Genomic DNA, 14,612 nt, shown 5'->3' on the forward strand with positions numbered 1-14,612 from the left:
ACCGAACAAACAATTGTTCGGTCGGATTCGACATTGAATGCGAATTGATCCCGAGCCGGGGATGTTAAATAAATGGGTTAGAATGTGAATGATAAGAGGGAATCAGTTTTTGATGGTCCGTGACAGAAAATCCTTGACAATCGAAATTATTGAATGCTCGTGTGCTTCACACTTATACTCTATGAATCGTGGTCATCGAAAAAGTCCACCATTTCAAAAATCTCACGAGTTTCATATCGTACGTACGGGTACCTACCATAAAATATTTCAGTAACCAATAGGACAAGAAATGAATCAAAAATGGAATAGGCGACATTACACATGCCTGTTTAACACCTCTAGAGATGCTAAATCAGGATGGAAATGAACCACCTACCGTAATACATGCAGTGCTATCTTCGTAGAGAAGAAGAAAAAAAGCTTTGAAGAGAAGGAAAAAAAGAATTTTGCGAAAGGCATTGAAGAATTTCTTTTTTAACTTTTGACAGATTTTTGTAATTAGGTGAATATTTCTAAATTAAGAGTTACATTTTTACCAAAAATATTTTTAAAAAAAATTCTGTATATTATACTTGTGAGATTTTAGTACACAATCACATGTAAACTTAAGTTCGTTTAACTATACTAAATTTTGAATATTGTTACAATTTGTTTAGGGAACAATATCGAATCACAAGTAAAAAAATTGCCTCTAAGTCACCCATAATCTTGTCTTTCAAAGGAATATCAAAATATCTTGGAAGAATTATGGACAGTCAAAAATGAATCGAATGAGAGAAGAAAGAACAGTAAAACAAGCAAACGAAGACCGAGGACTTGACATGATCAAGAATATCAACTACTTGAAAGTGGGCAGGTCAGGAGTCGGAAGAATGGGCGTATGTAGGAGGAGATGTATGAATATAGAAGATGCGAAAATTGTTTGACAGATTGGTGTGGGATTCTACTATCTCTGCAAGTATCTAGCGGTGGTTGGTTAGTTTTTTTAGTTAAAAGTCTACATTATTTCTGAATGAGAAAGCTGTTTTGGCAATCGCAAAATATTTACAACATTTTGAGTGTGTTATTATTATCTCCAATTACAGGAGTTATTTTCATATTATTTTTGACATCTCATCAAAGATGAAGAAGAATATGAAAGTCTGAGCATTTACGGGGCTGACGACCGTCATAGGCTGGTTTAAGTGATCACTTTACACACGTGTAACATTCAATAATTCTACGTGTAACATTCACCAATTTTCACCTCACCAATAGATAGATGTCTCTAGTGAAGTTCTAGTGATTCAAGAATAATGTTTAAAAATTGGTTCATATATATAGAACATCCAAGAATTTTAGTAGTGCGGTTGTCATTAATGAGTAGAATTGGTGAATGTTACAGTGTGTAAAGTGATCACTTAAACCAGCCTATGATGGTCGTCAGCCCCATGAATGCCCAGACTTCCATATTCTTCTTCATCTTTGATGAGATGTCAAAAAATAATAGGAAAATATTTCCACATATTAATAAAATATTCAAAATCCTAGTTAAAACATTCTCAAGGCTCCAGGAGAGATATCTCCCCCGAAGCGTGAGTTCGTGGGAAGGGTTCCCTCGGGACCCCCTCCCCCCCCTGTACTAAAGGTACAGGGATACCTCCTCATCCCTCACCGCTCCCGGAGCAGCTCGCTGTAACGGCGCTATTTGTCTGCCGAGGGCCGGAATACATTATTAGGAAGGGATGTGTTATGGATTTACTACCCAAGCTGCATTACGAAGGGCGCTTTTTAGTGTGATGAAAAGTCGCGAGTAGTTCTTAGTACCTACTGCTACTACCATCACGCCGTTTCTGCAAAGGTAGGCAGAGAGCATGGAACGCCGCACTCTTCTGTCATGACATACACTCCTCGCTTCCTTCATATCCATACAAGCGAGTGTTTTTGCCTAGAATTTTCACACATGAATTACATGAAATTATAGTAACTTTAAATATGAAGAGTAAATCCACTCTCGAGTAGGCATAGGCTATGAAACTTATAAAATTGAAGCCTGAGTAGGGACATGATAAACGGTGTTGCATAAGGCGTAGCTAGATTTCAGAGTCACTTGGACGTTAGGTAATTCAATAACACATCCATACAACTAGTCATATATGTTCTCCGATTACGCAGACTTTTGACACCACCAGATTTTAGGTTCTGGATTGATCTGATCGTGCCGTCCTCGTTCTGTTCTCCCCGCTCACGTTCGCACATTTATGTATTTTCCAAGTCATTCTCTCGCTATCCATTCGCTTTACATATTCATTCCATCAGATATCTTTTCAATTATTCCTTGTTCAGCCTTACGTTCCTTTCTTATGTCTTCGTTTTTAATTCTGCCATACAATGATTTTCACACTTTCGGGTCTGGCATACGTGGACATATTTTTATTTGCAATCACTCTGTTTCAAAGCGCCATTTTTTCTTGTTCCTTGTTTCTCGCACTAAAACTTGGCTATTGTGGAAATTTGACTAAAAATAGTAAAAATTATAATCCGGTACAAATAATTTGAAACAAAAAAATTAGAAGACCATACTGATGTTTAGATCGTACATATTATTCACTCACATTCTTTCATACAGCTGGGATATATGGCATCAAAAAGTAATATTTTTATGGGTGCTACATGGCTTTGTTCAACTTAACACAGCATCAAGTAATGTCATATTATGGCAAACATGAAATATAATTAAACATTTTAGATTGGACTATTAATTTAAATTTTATTGACAGATTACTAATCAAGGAATAAACTCAGTAGTAAAGTATTTATAAATCTGATGTTAAGTTTGCAGAACTCCATTTTAATTTACATATTAAATATTAAAATCAAATATTGATATTTAGTCAACTAAATTGTATTTTATTATTATTAAAAACACAAATTGTTTATATAAATTTAAAAAAATGTGATACGCTTAGTTAAGGCTTTTTCAAACTACTGTCACAAGCACAAAAAGGTGAAATAATTGTCACAAAATTTATTTTTATGTGAATTTATTAATAAAATGCTACTTAGTAGACTCAAAAAATCTGTGCTTGATTCAACAATTAATACATCTAAAAAATAAATGAAAAGGATATCTTCTGGCGTTTCTTATGTAAGTGATTATAATCCAGGAGAAATACCAACAGATACCTCTTGTGAAAATTCTAGTGATTCTTGTACAATGTTTCGAAATTGGATTATATACATTTATATATTTATATATGTATATATATATATATATATATATATATATATATATATATATATATATATATATATATATATATATATATATATATATATATATATATATATATATATACATATATATATATATTTATATATATACATATATATATATATATATATATATATATATATATATATATATATATATATATATATATATATAAATATATATGTATATATGTATATATATATATATATATATATATATATATATATATATATATATATATATATATATATATATATATATATATATATATATATATGTATATATATATATATATATATATATATATATATATATATATATATAACGTGATAATATTTTTCTTTGTAAATTGGGTGTATAATATGTAAAGTGGGTGTATAATAATAAAATAAACAATGTGTTGCTTTGTAATTAAAGTTTATAATTAAAGTTTATTCTTAATTTATCTTTATAATATGTTTCTATCTATATATCTGATTCTGACAGTTCAGAATATTATATTTTTTCTATCGGATGTCTTTTGTTTTATTCTGTGCGACGCATGCGACATCTGGTGGTAGAACTGTTTTATGTAGGTACTATTTGTAAGTACTTAATAAAATGTATAGGCAGGTACCTATGTATTTTATTACATATATATATATATATATATATATATATATATATATATATATATATATATATATATATATATATATATATATATATATATATATATATATATAATCTCCCAGCTTGTAAAATAATTCGTGAAGAATCTTACGTAACTATATTTCATGTAAGTCTTTGGTCAATAAAAAGCTATGTATAAAACTATAACTATAGATGGTGCCGAGAACTCGCATATGAAAGAAGATGTCAATTGAAACATAATATAAAACTTGCGAAATTTGAATAGCGTGGTTGTCAATCGTGGGTACAATGGTGAATGTTACACGTGTACAAAGTGATCACTTCAATTTATTAAACATAAAATATAAACGGTTATTTTATTCGCAGTATTTTTAGTGTGTCCAAATCCTAGTTCAAATTCATTATCCCGATTAACCAAAGTAGGTTTTATAATGCAAAGACTCTTCACATTGGAGACTGCGGCTTGGGACGACTAGCATACGGCACATCTTGACCCATTTACCTAAAATTTCGGGATATCCTTCGCCCCCTTTCCGACTGAGCTCTAAACCGAATTTTATTATATTTGACATGGCTTGTCTCTTTGTCATCTAGACAAAGATGAAGACAAAAGATGGCCCATTCACTTTAGGAAATAATCCGAACCAAATTGTGAACCGAAAGTTGAATAGAGATAAATCATATCGCTCACTCCTTTCAAGAACGTCATAAATCAAAAATCGTCAATTTTCAGTTGTGCATGTTTTCGGAATGCCCAGAAAATGTACTATATCCCAGCAAAAGAGGCATGTTTTTAACTTAATATTTACCCGCTACAGGTCCGAAAGTGTTGTTTTTGCATTTTGAAGAAATGGTATCGGTTAATTATTTTTTTAAATATACTAAATATTTTTTAAATGGTGAAAAAACCTTCAGGTTTTACCTAAAAAGATCAGTTGCACAGTAAAAAGATCAATAAGTGGCTTGATATTTATTTTTAATACATTGTATTGTATTTTTAAACTTTAAAAACGTTCTCCTGAGAAATCAAGTTTTTTTTATTCATGACGTTCTTGAAAGGAGTGAGCGATATTTTTAGCAAACCCTATTGAAAAATCGGACAATTTAAATTTATGTCCTGGGAAGAGGCTGCGTTGTATTCGATTGAGTCGACGTTTCGGACCGCATTGCAGTGTCGATCGATGGGACCTTGAATGTTGAAAGAAATTACTGCTACTGCTACCATCACGCCGTTCTCTGCTAGGGTAAGCAGAGAAGATGGGACGCCACACTTGTGTGTACTGATATATACTCCTAGTTTCCTCCGCATCCAAGCATCTGGTTAAACATGTCCTCCGATTACGTAGACTTTTGACACGACCGGATTAGTTTAGGTCGTCCCAACAACCTTTCTCAGCCGTCCTCGTTCTGTTTTTCCATTTAAATTTCCCAATTCCCCCTTCTTCGTCATTCTCTCATCTTTTTGCTGCACATTTCTAAAACACCTTTCTCAATCCAAAGGATCTTTCTTTATATTTTTAATTATTTCTAGTTCATGCTTACATTCCTTTATTATATTTTCATTTAAAAATAACATTTTAAAGAGACTTACGTTATACGCATTAATTCATGGTTAAATAATTTATAAAAAATCATTTTGAATCAAATTCAGAAGGATTCGTCAAAATTCACTAATTCAGATGAGAGAGAACGCCATCAACAGAAATTAAGTAAGACGGTTTTTAAGTTATTAGGCGAAAAATTTCTTAACCTTCCCCTCCCGGTGATATGTACGTATTTACTACAACTCGACTTTTAAAATGGGAATATCAATATAAAATATAATAGATACGGGTTCAGAATTATGTATTCCTCCGTAATATAATCATGTATTACATGAAAGTATTATAATATAAAGTTATTCATTTGCAGCGACGGAAATAAATAATTTGTGAAAAAATCGGGGATAAAATCACCAATACACAAATGCTTCTGTGTGTGCGGCGCGTGGCGTGCTTTGTATCAGGCCGCGCATGTCGTAACGTGTTGACTGCGTTCGAAGTGCGCAGATCGTCTTACGCGGCGGTCGTGTCGCTACGCCAGCTATTGCGGTGCTTGCGATGGATTTTTCCCCATTTTTGAGATCCTTACCAGAGCTAACTAGAAAATTGTTATATTTCAACTTCAACTGTGGTCAATAAAAGCAACATTTACGAATATTCGCATTTTCCCCGTTTTTAAACCACATTTTCATATGGTGTACAAAATGCATATCACCGGTGTACGCGAAAGTTTAAAGCACCGTAAGGGAAGGGTTAAAGTAAAATTTACAGTTTCTTACATGCTAGGTTGTTCTCACTCGCAAGGTTAGGTTAGGCGAGTTATTCGATATATGACACGCGATTTCTTTCTAGATGTTTCTCACAGAATCGATTTTTATAAACTTACAAGGATCGATAGATTTAGTGAAATATGAAGGACTAGTGATGATATTAATTAGATAATTATCGATACACTAAATCACAGGTTCCTAAACTTTTTTAGTCTGGCGCACCCCCATCAAAATTTCTGGCCAAAGGGGAAAATAAAATTCTAAAAATAAATAAAATTAACATGTCCTTAGTACTTCTATCTGTCTCTTTGGGCTTCTTATGGCCTGTAAAAGTCTTCCAGAACGCCCACACGGGGGCGTTGTCGCCCACTTTGAGAAATACTGCACTAAATAATCAAGTAATTTTTTGATAAAATATAAACATTTTTAATTTAAGTTTTACTTAGTAAATACCACTATTTCTTAAAATATAGTGACGATGCATTCCACATAAATTAAATTCGCAAGGTGTTAGAAAATGATGCGGAATGATCGAAATACGTGTCATAGTAGATTTTAAAAAAATAGTGGTATTTACTAAGTAAAATTTAAATTAAAAAAGAAATATTGGTGTCTCAACTTAAGGTAAATATCTATAATATTTAAACGAAAGGAGATCAGAGCATCCCAAGGCTTACGACCTGGCGTTTGTCTGGTTTTAGTGATTTTTATACATTTGTGTAATGTTCACCATTATGTTCATTATTGAACGTTCATATTGCATTACATTTTAAAAGATGTATATGTGTTTATATGCAATGTTGTTGGTTCCCTTTAATATGATGGTTCTTATTTGATATATTTGGAGGTACGGCTTGAGGTGGCGTATTTAGTTTGTCTTTAAATTGTATAAAAGGAAGAAGATCCGTGAATGTACAAAACTAAAGGAATTTAAAAAATATACATTTAAAAGCACCCGATACAAATAAGAGATTATGGAACAAAATCAAATACTATTTTTTAAACTTTTTTTAATTATGTAAAAAATACAACAATATCAATAGACCTATTTTCAAGTAAATTAGATATCAAAACGTAAACAGAAAAACACATAGAAGTACACATAAAAGAATTTCAGTGTCCCAAATATTAAAAGTTCACAAAATCAAGATTTTATCCCACTTATGGGTTGTTTACCATTTTTTTTATTATTTACATCTCAACATGAATGAAGAGGTTATTGAGACGGGAAAAGGCAAGTCTTTAAAAGCTAAAAAAATAAGGGAAAAAATAGGGTTTAAGTGATCACTACATTTACCATGTTATAATCTTCAAATACATAGTTCATAATTTTTAAAATGCTTTATTTTTTGTAAATAAATAAATAATAATCATATAAAGTAAATATAATTATCATTTGTACAACTTCTTCTGATTTTGTAGAGATAATTAAAAAATACCGTTAACAATTCTTTTGGCATTTTTAGATGACTTATTCAACGAAATAATGACAATATGAAAAATAAGATAAAAATACACAAAAATAAAAAAGGTTTATTACTCCTCATTTAAAATAAATAAAAAATAATTACCTATTGAAACAAATACAAATATACTTTTTATTAGTTAGTAAATAATAAAAAAAAAAAAACTAATTTTAAAATCTCATATGGCTGTCTATGGGGAAATAGAACGATGACAGCCAAGAAAGACCGAGTCAATCAGAACATAAAATCAGCCAACGTCAAAAGTCTGTATAAATGGAGGACATGTATGACCAAATTTTACTAAAATGAGTTATGTGAGAATATTAAAGACATGTTTATGAAATTTTATATTTAAAAAAAAGTATGGAAGTTGAGAAAGTTAGGAGCGTATGTCAAGATAGACGTTTGTTGCGTTCCATCCTCTCTGCGTACCCTTGGAGGTAGCGGAGAGATATTAAATACTGTAGTAAAAGTATTCGTAGTATATATACTGATGGAAATTATTTTTATTGTTATTCTTTATAAAAATACCATTTGCTCTTTAAAACAAGTTGAGTATGTTAAAAATTTTAAGGGTGAGTTAAAATTTTTTGGAACCCCAAAATACCTCAATAGTTTTTTCAGAATATTTCTTATGTATCAATAAATAATGATAAATGGGATATTTAATATAATGTGTGTATCGTAATCCATACCGTCTGTATCTGTCAATGGTGAGCTGCTAACCCAGGACGAAGGTATTCCCGAATGGGTAAGGCCTTTAGTATCACCTCTCCATCAAAATTTCTTGGAACCCACGGCGTTCACTTTTTATATATTTCGATTATTTCCTTCCAATACTTCCGACATAAATATGACACTACCACTTCTAATTGACTAATTTCTTAATATTATACTAACGACACTTTCACATCGTATAAATTTAGGGATTTTTAATCTGAAAGAAAAATATATTTAATTTGGGAAATGAGGGATTGTAAACACGACTGGGAGAAACGAAGGGGATTAGACGATTTGAGATTATGATTTGAGATTTGGGATTTCACTACGCGGCACTGTTCACAGGGGCTGTCGGATACGAGGAACACGTTTCGGGCGCTATTCGCCGAAATAGATCGTAATGTGAAGAGAAGGGTCGCTCACAAGGCGTCCAGTGTGCACACGCGGGCGGCCGTCCTCGGCGCTATGCGCTCATCGCGGACTCCGTGTGGCGTGCGGCGTGCGGCGTGCGGCGGCGGCGTGTGGCGTGCGGCGGCGGCGGCCTGGGAGTGTCGGGCGCGCGCGCACAGCGCGGTGGGCGTGGCGCGCCGCCCGGGCCCGCGCCCCGCGCCTATTGATCCGGGCTGCGCGCGCCGCGGCGCCCCCGGGGGCCGAGCCGCCGCGCCCCGAGGCCCCGAGGCCCCGAGGCCCGCGCCCGACCGGCGGATTACAATAAACGGAGAGTAAACACTCTCCTCCTTTCGGTCTAGTGGGTTGTTTTGTTTACTTCGCCGCGACGAATTTTATACTCGGAATACTTCGCAAAAACGGACAATCGGAAGTGAGCGAACAGCGGAACGAAAGGGTAGAGGGTAGCGCCGAGTCCGAGGAAATACATACGAAATCATACATGCGGCGAAACTTTTATTTTACGAATAAATTCGTAAACTATTTTATTTACTACACATTTCAAATTTACAAAAATTAAATCCCAACAGATAAAAAATATTTTAGAAAGTATTTTCTAATGAGAAAATATAATATGCTCGCGAAATACAGATTGAATTATTAATTCAACTTGGCAAAGTGCGCCGCGAGAATATCCCCGAACAATTTGGGTCTCTGGTTTTGCTGATACGTTTGTGCGATTGTAGTTCGTTTGACGGGTAAATCACGTTCTTCGTAATATTTAATCGGATTACGATTCGCGCGGTGGATGTATGAAATTACAATATTTAGCGTGGATTCATCGAATGAGTTTAATTAAAATTAACGGAGGCTTATTCCTCTCTCCGCCAATATTCAACTGCGGGTGAAATCAATTAAATAGGATTGCACTACCCCGCGGTTAACAAAACCGCGTAATTAAAAACAAGTTGGAATAATTATAACACACTGTTTGTATAGCGGAACTTCCAACTCGAGAGTCGAAACCTAATGTATTTCAGATTAATTAAAATTTACAAGCACCTGATATTAAACAGCGGTGTAGGGAAAGGTCTTAAAGTCAAGTTTTCAATAGTCTGAATAATCATTTGTAGAAAATCGTTTGTAAACGTTTTGAACAGCGACTGTTTCATGTTTCTTATCATATTGGTGTAGCGTAATTTTGATTTTAACCCTTTCCAGTTCCCCTAAATTAAAAAAAAATCTACGTATCAGTTTCAATCCAATTGAAAAAAATATTTTGTCCTCTGCTCAACATACTGTTGTAATAGATACGAGTGACAAAATATAAGCTTGGAATTTAAATAAATAGTACTTATGATGAAAAAAATGTCGAATAATATCCGACATGGGACCTAAGAGCAAAAAATCGATGTCGAATTAGATTCGACATTGGACCAGTAAGGGTTGAATAGCGACACTTCAGTATAAAATTTATGTAGTTATATGAATATTATTTTACGTTAATTCAACCGTAAATTGAATCCGGAACATCATAAGATTTAACTTTATGTTCTAATACTACGCTATAAAGATAAATGGTATGAAAAATAAACGAGAAAAATAGTTTCCAAAAAGGTACCAGTGGTGTACCTCAAGGGCTTGAACTAGGACTCGTGTTATGTATGAAAGAGAATACTTGTATATTTATATTTTAGTTGTTCAGACCTGACGATGGAAGTTTAGCTTCCGAAACTAGTAGTCTTTAATAAAACTAAGTGGTATAAAACAAGTGTTTTCTTTAATCATTGTAACATGTCTTACCATAAAGTTAACGCCGAAACAATAAATAAAATACTTGCGTAGTTATAGAATTATCTAAAAAAGAATACATTCTGTAAATGTTTTTTCCAAATACGAGGGTATTTTTTTAATATAAAATTAATGATCTCTATTTGAAATTTAAGTTTTACTTAGTACCACTATCTATTTCTTAAAATCTTTTGTGACACGTGTTTCGATGCATTTTACATCATTTTCAAACACCGTTTGTGAAGCTAATTCTAAATTTTAGAGTTAGGTCCTTGGGACGTTGAAAGTTGAAGAGGGGGTAGAAGCTGTTTATTTTTATTTATTTATTTAATAATAATTAGTATTTAGTTTTCATTTCTTGTCAGTGAGAACATATAAAATAGGGGGGAGGCTTTAGTCATTGTCATATGGGTTGATTATTATGTATATTTTCATGAATTTCTATTGTTTCAAAATGACGGTGAAAGATCAAAAGTAATAAAAACATAGGTTTCCTTTCATTTTGCAAAAGAAATAGTGCGTTTAGTGTTTCGCTCCAAGATTAGTTAAACCACGGGTGTCGAAAAATATGAAAAATGACAGAGATAATGCGAAAATATTCCCAAGAAAAAGAAAATAAAAGCTGTTTAACGTCACCAGCAGAGAGGTGAAAGCTTTTAACAGGATTTCTATAGATGGTAGGCAGTAGGCAGTTGGAACTACTTCGGCGAGGAAAAAATCTCTAAATTCATCCCCAGCACACCGAAAGGCGGCAAAAGCCATTGGCGCGCGTCGAAAAAGACGAAAATAAAAATGCCAAAATGGTTTTTCCAGACCCCTTTCGAACGAGTGTCTCGATTTTCCTCGGGGCATGTTTTCTTTTGTCGGGTGGTTTTAACCCGGAGAGAAGAATGGCCACTCGAGAAGTCTTGCAAATAATCGTGTTTACATTAGCCGCTATCAGATGTCGTTAGTATCGCCTGCGCCGTGAGGGCAGGCGCGGCGGGGCGGGGGGAAGCGCGACAAGGGGGGGGGGGTCAAAGGATTGTAAAGAAAAATTGTAATGTCAGGAAGTCGCACTTGCGAGAATTGTACAGGCCGTTTCGGCGCTCGCGATGTTTTCGGATGGACGAAAGATGAAACGAGGTAACGAATATACCAATTTTATTTATTTAAAAAACATATTACATATCGCTTACTCCTTAGAACATCACAAATCCTTAGAATATCATAAATAAAAAAAACTTGATTTTTCAGGAAAACGTTTTAAAGTTTTAAAATATAATACAATGTATTCAAAATAAATTACTAGCCACTTTTTAAACTTTTTACTGTGCAACAGATCTTTTTAGGTAAAACCTGAAGGTTTTTTCTCAATTTGAAAAATATTAAGTATATTTAAAAAAATAATTAAACAATACCATTTCTTCAAAATGCAAAAACGACACTTTCTGCCCGGGTAAATATTAAGTTAAAAATATGCCTCTTTTTCTGGGATATAGTACATTTTCTGGGCATTCCGAAAACATGCACAATTAAAAATTGACAATTTTTGATTTATGACGTTCTTGAAAGGAGTGAGCGATATGTAATAATTCCAATGTGTAGATGAGTCGCTCATTTAAGGATATTGTTATATAAGGTTTCTACAAAAATAACAAGAAAAAGAGAGTAAAAAGGGTGTAAAAAGAAATGACGGGGTAAAAGGTATGATAGGAGCGTTATTAGACAATTAGAGCTCCGTGGTGTAATGATTATAAAACTTATTTGTAATGATAAGCAGTGTTGCATAAACCGTAGCTAGATTTCAGAGTCACTAAGATGTTATGCAATTCAAGCAAAAGCGAATAACAAACGCTTAATTTAGTAGTACGTATCGGCTCCACGAGTATTTTATTATGTGTTCATGTAAATATAATTAATTTTTAAAAGGTATGTTGTTTGTATTATAATTTTTTGATAATTTTCACCTAATAGGAACCTTTTTTAAATTCGAATATCATGATTATTTTATTAAATTAAAAATTATACTACTTTATTTCCTTGCCATAGTCGTAAGTTTAATTTAAAAAATAAGATTAAATGCGTAAGGGTGGGTTGAGCATTATCGATTGAATGAAAAATGAGGTGATCATGTACGGAGAATGGATGGAGAGAGAACGTTTAGGATTTACTATGCAAATTTTTATGACAGTTTAGGAAGATCATGGAAAATATGGCGTAGTAAAGTAAAAGAAGATAATGACGTGGAGATGAAGAGAAATTGGTGTGACTATGCAAACAGTTAAAAATGTGAAGATCTCAACATAGATGAAGTCTTTTGTGGTGGGAACATGGAAACTTTTCATTTGATTCGGTAGTAACTTTGTGGTAGAATTAACCCTTTTTTATAATATTTTAAGTTTCATAAGTATTTTTTTCTAGATTTAAAAAAAATATAAATTAACAAAAATTGTATACATTTATTTAAATCACAATTTTAAACATATTTAAAACAATTTTTTTTCAGAGACCCATTAAGCCACCTTGTGTGTCTTGTCGGTGGAGTTCTTTTTGAATCCATTTTTTATTGCTTTAACGATTTTAACCTAATATGCACACTAAAAAGAGAGAAAAATTAAGGATATAAATATAAGACATAATAAGAAACGCCAGGATCAGGGAAATATATGTACGTGGTCGAAGATGTCGTTAGGTGGGGAAGGCAACGCAGGAGACAATGGTATGCGCATGTGAGGAGAATGGAACCATCCAGACTCCCCCACATCGCACTGTACGGCCAACCTCAAGGTAGACGACTCACAGGCAGACCACCAAAGAGATAGATCGACAGCCAGGAAACGACATCGCAAGAGTAGCTTCCTCTTAAAAAGGGGCCACAGGGCCTACTCCAAGAAGAAGAAGAAGGATAAGAACTTTTTTTTAAAATACGATGCGTGTTTTGATGTTTTGTGTTTTACTGCTTTATGAGGAAAGAAATGGAAAAGAAAAGTAGATAAATGGGTTTATAGTTATTTTTATGGTCATCTCGTTCTCACTGTTTCTAACTGCTACAAAAGCCGTCATAGTGTGTATCTCTTGAATTCTGTGTTTCGTTATATCCCCTTAATTATTTTTATGGTTTTTTTGGTATTTATGGTGAATACCTAAAACGACTCGAGTCGATAGGTCAGTACACCGTAGACGAGGGTAATTTTCTTACGGTTTAACCCATTAACACCCCGTGTCCGGCATTTCGCAACCTAATTAGTCGGCTGTGCGCTCTAATCCGGGCTGGTGGCGACATTAACCTTTCCCTTACGGCGCTAAGTAACTGCCGCGTGCAACGGTGACATGTATTTTGAACACCATATGAAAATGTCGGGGAAAACGTGAATATTCCTAAATATTGTTTTTATTGACCATAGTTGAAGTTGAAATATGCCAATTTTGTAATGTTAGCTCCGGTAATTATCTGCAAACGGGGGAAAAATACGTCGTTAGTAGCCGTAATAGCTAGGCGTAGCGACACGACCGCCGCGCAAGTCGATCTGCGCATTACTGGCGCAGTAAATATGCGACGACATGCGCGTATACGCAAAGCACGGTACGTACGCACGCACACACTGAGAAACGTTTATGTATTGGTAATTTTATCCCCGATTATTTATTTCCGTCGCAGAAAATGAATAACTTTATATCATAATACTTAAATGTAAGACGTAATTATATTACATAGGAATACAAATAATCTGAGCCCGTATCCATTATATTTTATATTGATATTCTCATTTTTAAATTCGAGTTTTTATTGAAAGCTGTCCCACAGCATGCCCAGATCTGATACAGAAGCATCTAGGCTTCCTGACAGATCTGCTCTTGCAAAGCAATTTTTTTAAAACTAAGTTGCGAAATTTATTGAAAATGTGAAACAATATAAAATTGTATCCCGATTTTACTGTGAATTTACATTTAAAAGCTTTCAATATACCTGTCACTGCCAATCTAAATAAATACAAGTTTGTAAATCCGTCACCAAATTTTCTAGAGGTACCCCGGTGCAGGCAGTGAAAGGGATTAGTATTAAGTTAAA

General features: G+C 33.7%; 1 protein-coding gene across 11 annotated transcripts in view; it reads right to left on the reverse strand.

Annotated features, from left to right (window-relative positions):
- Positions 1 to 14,612, reverse strand: part of tutl (immunoglobulin superfamily member turtle) — a 337,339-nt gene that overhangs the window by 47,215 nt on the left and 275,512 nt on the right. For 2 of the 11 annotated variants that reach the window (XM_088273973.1, XM_088273967.1), the window contains exons 1-2: positions 8,807 to 8,909; positions 8,359 to 8,600 (exon numbers count right to left, since the gene is read on the reverse strand). The exons of 8 other annotated variants lie outside the window; for them this stretch is intronic. The gene's annotated coding sequence lies outside the window, so the exon portion shown is untranslated. Of the gene's footprint in view, positions 1 to 8,358; positions 8,601 to 8,806; positions 8,910 to 14,612 lie in introns of those variants that run through there. One more of the 11 variants, XM_088273970.1, reaches the window with a different exon arrangement.

This window comes from Brachycentrus maculatus, unplaced genomic scaffold (genome assembly GCF_059751285.1).
Source record: "Brachycentrus maculatus isolate JH-2025_06_01 unplaced genomic scaffold, ASM5975128v1 h1tg000624l, whole genome shotgun sequence".
In the NCBI taxonomy this organism is placed as follows: Eukaryota; Metazoa; Arthropoda; class Insecta; order Trichoptera; family Brachycentridae; genus Brachycentrus; species Brachycentrus maculatus.